Below are 8,342 nucleotides of genomic sequence, written 5' to 3'. Positions count from 1 at the left end.
TTTGCCTATTTCACAATTTCAATCAATCAATTCAAATTCCATATGAATTCTTTGACAGTTAAAAACACAAAAAATCATAATGAATTCATAGGAAGGAAGTAAATAAGCCAATTCCAATAAGAAAACATGAGGAAACAATTAAAACTAATCCAACCAACAAGAAGCAGAGCAGCACTCAGCAGAATAGCAATCAATGGCCCATCATACAGCACCCAAAACAGTAAAATGAACAAAGGTAATGGATTTAGGCAGCATTCTACTCATTGAAGTCAATAACCATTACACTTGCAAGCAGCAAGGGCATAGCAGTTTATCCATTAACTTAACAGAAAATCAATCAAGTCAAACTAAACAATTTCAGCAACAGATTTATCAATAAAATCAATCTCAATTCAGCAATCATCATCTATTCCAACACAAACAACAATAACTCAACAGCATTTCCTTTCTCATTGAATTTAACAATCATTCAATAAGCAAGTAATGGGGGAGAAAATCAGCAGCAACCAACAGCAAGTATAGAGCAACAATAACAACTTAATGTGAGAAATTATTCAACAATAAATGCACACACAAATACAAGGATTACTTAAATGACTCATCATGCTTATCCACATAAGTCTGCAGTGAAACCATATACTGTTTCACTTAAGAGGCTTGTAACAACAGCTTTTTTATCAACTTCTTTCTCATTCTCCCTTTCAGGCTCACTGTCAGTACTGGTAGGAGGTGGAAGTGCTGAAGCACCAAACATGGCTTCGTCATGAGCAGCTTGGATTTGTTCTTCCCTTCTTGCCTTGATAAGAAAATGGATTTGGTATATGTTTAGTCTTCCATACATAGATGATGCATGTATGTTAACAAGGAACAAAACTGACTATTCATGAATATAAGAAGAGGAATATACCTCTATTTTAGAATACTAGAAACTCTGGCTAATTTGCTTGACCAAGGAAGCATCATCTTCAGCCACTGCAGATAGGTGGGCAAATATAATCAGTTCAATTAAGTTTCAGGCTTCAAGACAAACCCCAAACCATTACTCATTATCATTTATAAGAAAAATATCATTGGCATTCAATAATTAAAAGAATCACCATGACTAAGCAATGAACAATTAAAATCAGTAAGTATTGGTGGTATTAACAAGCACACAAAAATAGTATTAAAACAGATTGTATTTGCAATGAAGAAATCTGCACAAATTTATTTAGAATAATGAAATTGGCAAACAAGTCCAACCTTCAATTTCCTCATCTTCAAGAGGCGCATCCTTGTCAAACTCAAATCACTTCCAGCCCTTGCCTTTTTCTGAGTCTTGGCAGCTGCATTAAAAAATATCCCACGAAATCAAGTTAGTACAACATATATAAACCAGCACAATTGCACAATGTATAAACCTTAAGGTGTTGTCTTTCTGTTAGAGTTGGGGACACTCATCAGTGTAATGAGTATTGCACGCATATATTTTGCAAACTCTCTAAGGGGCCAACTATTGATACTGCTATTGTGGAGGAGGTTGAGGTTGTTGTTGATTCAGATGTATCTGCTTCAGCAAGTTGGTCATCTCATATAGCGTCTGTGTGAGAGCAGTATTCTCACTGCTAGAGGAAACCTCTGCAACAGCGTTGGGATGTTTGTTCCTATGCCTAGCATTTTGAGTGGACTCAGCTAGGTTGCTGATCCGTTGCCACGCTTCGTCCGCGGTCTTGTACTTTTTCAGAGAACCATTACTCGCACCATCCAATGTAGTCTTCTCCTGAGGCTTCATGAATTGTGTGAAGTAGCTGATCAACACCAACTTGTCAATCATGTGGTGGGGGCATGCGTCCAGAAGGTTCTTGAAGTGCTCCCAATACTCATAAAGAGTTTCTGAATTGTCTTGAATAATGCAGGAAATTTCTTTCCTCAGTATATTAGTAACTTCAGCTAGAAAGTATTTATCCAAGAATTCTTTTCTGAGCGTATCCAAATTAGTAACAACTTCTTCAGGTTGAGTGTAGTACCACTGATGCAACACTATTTTGTGGTACATCTTGTGCCTAATTGAGTGGATTTTATCCACTATTCTCATATTTATTTATTAAATTCACATGTTCTACGTTTGCCTTCCTGATTTTATGCTATGATTGAAAACTCACTTCCGGAGCTTTTAATTTGTCAGATTTTAACTCCTCTATATACCATTCGATGCCGTTGTGTGTTAAAGTGTTTCACGCTTTATAGGGCAAGAATGGCTTGGAGAATGGAATGGAAGCCCGCAAAAATGGAAGGAACACAAAGAAATAATGGAGCTGACCAGCGAGATATGACGCACACACCTGGCTCACGCGCACGCGTGACTTAGAGCATCGCACAACGACGCGCACACACACTCAACTGACGCGTACGCCTAACTGACGCGTACGTGTGACTGACGCGTACGCGTGACTAGGGATTTCACCAAAATGACACGCACGCGTACGCGTGACATGCGCCACGTGCAGAAATTGCAGAAATCGTTTCTGCTCCTTTTGGCCCAGTTCCAGGCCCAGAAAACATAGATTATAGGCTACAAAGTGGAGGAATCAGAGAGACACTTTTCATTATTCATAATTTTAGGTTTTAGATGTAGTTTTTAGAGAGAGAGAGAGTCTCACTCTTCTCTCTTGGTTTTAGAATTTAGGATTTCTCTTCTACTCTTATTGATTTCTCATTGTTACCACTTTAGTTTATGAACTCTTGATGATTAGATTGGTTTTCCATATTAATGCAATTAATTTTTCCATGATAGATTTATTTTATTGATTTGATGTTCTCAATTGGTTGTTTAGACCTATATTCTAGTGCTACTTATCTATGCTTTTATATTATGCCCTCCAAGTATTTGATAAAATGCTTGGAAGAATGTTAGAGTAAATTTCTATATCCTTGGCCTTGGTTGAGTAATTAGAGACTCTTGAGTTATCAAACTCTTTTGTTTATTGATAATTGAAGGTTGCTAATTATCTTGAATTCCACTAACTCTAGTCTTTCCTTGGGAATTAACTAGGACCTGAGGATTCAGATTGATTTATCCACTTGACTTACCTTCATAGTTAGAGGTTGACTAAGTGGGAGAAACGAGCAATTCTCATCACAATTGATAAGGATAATTAGGATAGGACTTCTAATTTTCATACCTTGCCAAGAGTTTTCTTAGCCATTGATTTAATCCCTTGCAATTTACTTTTCTTGTTTCATATCCAAAACCCCTAAAAATACACTTTTTCATAACCAATTATAAGCACACTTCCTTGCAATTCCTTGAGACACGACCCAAGGTTTAAATAATTCGGTTATCAATCTTATTAGGGGTTTGTTACTTGTGACAACCAAACTTTTGTACGAAAGGATTCTTGTTGGTTTAGAAGCTATACTTGCATCGAGAGCTTATTTGTGAATTTTTAAACCATCAAAAGTCCGCTGGTCAATATGGCGCCGTTGCTAGGGAATTGCAAATGTGTGCCTTATTATTGGTTATTGTAAATATTTTCTTTTTACCTGTTCTTAGTTTTTATTAGCTTTAGGACTTAGTTGCCTATTTTTATTAGTTTTTGTTTTTCTTTTCTACTATGACTTCTCACCCCTTTGGCTATGAGCGTGGTTATAATTATGTTGCAGAAGAGGAGATTATAATGCCAACATGCACCATGGTTGGAACAACCAAAGATGGGAGGAGCCACAAGGATTTGATCAACCCTCTTGGCAACAACCCCCTCTAATGTACTACAAGCAACAACCATTCTATGATGCATACTAAAACAATGGTTTTGGTGTACCTTTTTGTGACACTCAATACCCACCACAACACGTCTATGAACCCCCTCCTCAATATAGCTCTGAACCACCCTACTCACAAGCCCCTTTTCACCGTTCACCTTCATATGACCCTTATCATCATCCACCATACCAACTACCTTATGAGCCATATGAACCATATCTAGAACCACCCCAATTTCAACCCAATTACTCCCAAGAACCACCACCTCCATATACTCCATGTCCATATCCATCAATCCAAGAGGCTTATGATCCCAATTACGTTATCCAAGAGGAACAAGAGTCAAAGGATCGTCTCAAAGAGATACTGGATCAATTTCAAGCAGTCGTTCATCAATTGGAGTGAGCAGTAGGTGATTTAGCCTATCGGCATTTTGACGCTCAAAGTGCTCCCAAGGATACATGTGGAGAATCAATAAAAGAGCGTAGCATGAAGGACACACTAGAAACTCCAATAGACAATGAGGAACATACCTTTGTATTGGAACAAGTGGAGGAAACCAGAATAGCTGAAGAAGAGGAAGTGGTTGAAGACTTAGGAGATGTAGAACCTCCATGGGAAAGTCAAGTCATAAAGCCTCCTTCCAAGACGTTTGAATTTAATGTTCAGGAGGGTGTACAACCTCCAAGGCATATCATGGTTGAAGACTTGGAGGAGGTTAATTATGAGATAGATTCAATCATTGATGAATCCTTATCTACAATTGAATCCTCTCCCATTGGACTTGACATGGAGATTAAAGAAGAAGAAGCATATCCTCCCATGCCCTTGGTGAGAAATAAAGAAGAGATCGAATTGGAAGAAAGCTACTAAGAGGAAGAGGTTGATATTGAAGAATCTTGCAAAGGGGTGGAAGTTGTCAAGAGAGAACACACGGGAGTGGAGCTTGAAATCGCCTTGCCAAAGTTATTGGAGACCCTTCCCCCTAAGTCGCCATCATCCTTCCCAACATTCAAGTGGGTAAAATTCATACCCCTTAGCTTTCTCATTCCACTTGACTATGGTATAGTTGAGACAGATGGTCAACTTAGAGCTCTCTATGGCATTAAGAGTAAGAGGAAGATGGTTAGTGGTTGGAGTTGTCATACAAGGTTTAATATGGTTGTATGCTCTAAGTGGAAATGTGAAGGTTGGTGTAGAGCTTGATTGAACGGGTCTAGGAAGTTGCTTGGCCGCTTCAGTGAGAATTCAAATTGCTTGCCACCCGGTTGGGACAATGATGGTCAACACAAAGATGGGCGCAACAGCAAGGTTTGGGACCCCAGAATTCATTTCAACAATCAATACTCTTGGGGCCTGGTCACTTGCTTTACATTGCTTGATGGCTGTATGCACCTAATTTGGGATCCTCGAGGTTACCGGAATTGCAAACACTGGTGGGGATTCCTGGAAGAGTTCAAGCATAAGCCACCATGACAGGGAGCTCTTCCAATGTCCAACTTAAGGACAATAACTAAAAGTGCTAGGTGGAAGACAACCCACCATGTTATGATCGTTCTTTTCTTTCTTTTAAGTTTTATTGTAGTGACTCTTCTCATTATTACTGCATATAGTCTGTATTTACATCTGCATAATTGCATTTAAAAAAAGTGAATAGAAAGTTGCGTGGGAGCAATGCAGAAAGTGTGCCAATCGCACAAGCATCATCACGCGTACGCGTACTCCACGCGTACGCGTCAATGACACGCACGCGTGAGCCAGAAAAATCAACGTAAAAGGTATATTGGCCAAAAGTTGTGTTTGCTTGGTGTTGGCACTGTGCCCGAGGCATAAAATGCATCACGGGTATGCGTCCCTGACGCGTGCGCGTTGTTTTCAAATTCGGCACTTCCACGGGTGCGCGTGCCTAGCGCGCACGTGTCATATGCCATTTTGGCACACATCCCAAAATGAAAAGAGGATCGTGCATGTGCCACGCTGCCCTCACGCGTGTAGCACAAACACGGTCACGCATACTACGTGACCGACGCCTACGCGTCGCCTCCCCATATGTGCGACCCACACGTACGCGTGACGTACACGTACGCGTCGTACGTGAAACACAACTAGATCCATGCGTCGCCACTTTTCATATCTTATCTTTCCAAATCCTAATTTCTTTCTTTTTCTTTCTTCTTTATTCTCCATCCTTTTTCTTCTTGTCTCTTTACTCTTTTCTCCTTCTTTCCTCCTTTCCCACTCTCTTCTCCTCCTCTTTCATCCTTATTCCCTTTCATTTTTCATATTTGTTACATTTGCATACTCGCATTCATGGCATTTTGACTTCCTTGTTTCTTCTCCCTTTCTTTTCTATATTTTTTGTTTTTACATTAGTGTGAAATTTTTCTTATTCAACTGTTGCATATTTCTTGCATTATGTTGGGTGCTCCTTGACTTGTTTACTATTTAGTTGACATGCCCCGTGCTTCTATTTATTTCTCACTTACATGTTATAGCTACCATGTAATCGGAAACCTTATTTGGCATTAGCCCTTGCTTATGTTCTATTTGCTTTGATATCGTTGTTATAGGCTTAATTTTCTCTCTTTTTCTCTCCTTTTAGGTTGGCCACCAAAGAGGGGGTACAGGAAGAGTCTAGATGGGGTGAAGAACAAGTGCCTAGCACACAATCTTTGGAGAAAAAAAGTATCATTTGTAGCAACCCATCCACTTGTATATCTCTGCATGCACCGAGGACGGTGCAATTTTTAAGTGTGGGGAGGTCGATACCGACTTCCGTGGATTAGTTACTTTTCTTTTCAATACCATTGTTTAATTTTCTTTGTAGTTCATTATTGCATTTGCATGTTTGATTGCATGTTTGTTTGATTTTTTGTGCATATTTTACCACTGCTTGGTTAAAGTAATGAGTTTCTTTTCAAGACCCTTTTCACAACATTGCACTAATTTAAATTAAAAATTTGTGTTAAACTTGTTTGAAGGTTGTATTTGGAACATAGTTTATAGCTAAGAACACACAACCTGTGAGACTTGAGCTTAATTATATGGTTATATTATTTAGCCATAAATTTTTTATTCTTGTGTGTTTTCTTCTCTATGATTGTAATTTATGTTTAGTTCCATTTTATATGTCCATTGTTTAGTGTATTTACATGCTTGCATACGATTGAGGCCATCATTTGTTGTTAGCTCACTTATCCTAAATAGCCTACCCTTTCAATCACCTTTGTTTGCCACCTTGAGCCTTTTAATCCCCGTTTGTTCTATATTTTACCACATCACTAGCCTTAAGTGGAAAAACAATTAATTACCCCAAATGAATCTTTGGTTAGCTTAAATTAGAGATTGTGTGTCAATTAAGTGTGGGGAACTGTGGGAACTTGGGTTGATGAAGGTATACAATGTTTCATTGACAAAATATTGGGAATTTGGGTACCTACTCATGCGAGACCAGAAAAATTAAAAACTCATGTGCATTGATATGTTATGTTTACTTCCAAAAAAAAAGAAGAGAAAGAAAAATAAAAAATATTCAAATAATTAAGTAAATAAGTGAATAAGGGGACAAAATTACCCCAATGTTAAGTTTAATAAATGATCAATGCATATGTGATAAAATTAAGGAAAAGTTGATACATGAGTATGTAATGCAAAAGTGGGAATTTTGTGTAGCTAGGCATGATTTTAGAGTTACATAGAGTGTGTATGTGTGTTAGGTGAGAGCTTAAGTTAATCAAAGATTCATATTCTAGCTCATTTGGCCACACATATATCCTCACCCTTACCTTAGCCCCATTACAACCTTGAAAAGACCTCATGATGTTTGCATTGGTATACTAAATACTTGTTGATTGGTTAGATGAGGAACAAAGTTTACAAAGCATGACTAAAGAAGAGTAGAGTGAATTAACCCTAGATACTTGAGCGATTAGAGTGCATATACACTACTAGTGAGGGTTCAATACTTGATTCTATGTTTCCCGTTTTCATGAGCTATCTTCTTACAAGTTTCCTTGTCTTTATCGTATGATTTGAATTAGTGAAATCCATTTTATATTTGTTCTTAAAGATTTATTTATTTTTCACCAAGTAGGTAAAAGTATTTTGCATGGAGTTGCATTCACATAGATAGGTTGAATTTCATACTCTCTATCATCCCTCTTCACTCTCATAATTCCTCTTGAGCTTAGCATGAGGACATGCTAATATTTAAGTATGGGGAGATTTGATGCACCACTATTTCGTGGTACATCTTGTGCCTAATTGAGTGGATTTTATCTACTATTCTCACACTTATTCATAAAATTCACATGTTCTACGTTTGCCTTCCTGATTTTATGCTATGATTGAAAACTCGCTTACGAAGCTTTTAATTTGTCAGATTTTAACTCCTCTATATACCATTCGATGTCATGATCTGTGTGTTAAAGTGTTTCAGGCTTTATATGGCAAGAATGGCTTGGAGAATAGAAAGGAAGCCCACAAAAATGGAAGGAACACAAAGAAATAATGGAGTTGACTAGCGAGACATGATGCACACGCCTGGCTCACGCGCACGCGTGACTTAGAGCATCCCATAGCAACGTGCACGCACACTCGA

The 8,342-nt window shown here is 38.3% G+C and overlaps 1 non-coding gene across 1 annotated transcript; it reads left to right on the top strand.

The window, feature by feature from the left end:
* Positions 1–1,807: 1,807 nt before the first annotated feature.
* On the top strand, positions 1,808–1,915 carry LOC112700489 (small nucleolar RNA R71). Its single transcript, XR_003153398.1, has one exon. It is a non-coding gene; the product is annotated as a small nucleolar RNA R71 (small nucleolar RNA).
* The last annotated feature ends 6,427 nt before the right edge of the window (positions 1,916–8,342 follow it).

This window comes from Arachis hypogaea, chromosome 6 (genome assembly GCF_003086295.3).
Source record: "Arachis hypogaea cultivar Tifrunner chromosome 6, arahy.Tifrunner.gnm2.J5K5, whole genome shotgun sequence".
In the NCBI taxonomy this organism is placed as follows: domain Eukaryota; kingdom Viridiplantae; phylum Streptophyta; class Magnoliopsida; order Fabales; family Fabaceae; genus Arachis; species Arachis hypogaea.
The sequence above is the reverse complement of the archived record's forward strand: the minus strand, read 5'-3'. Positions and strand labels throughout refer to the sequence as shown.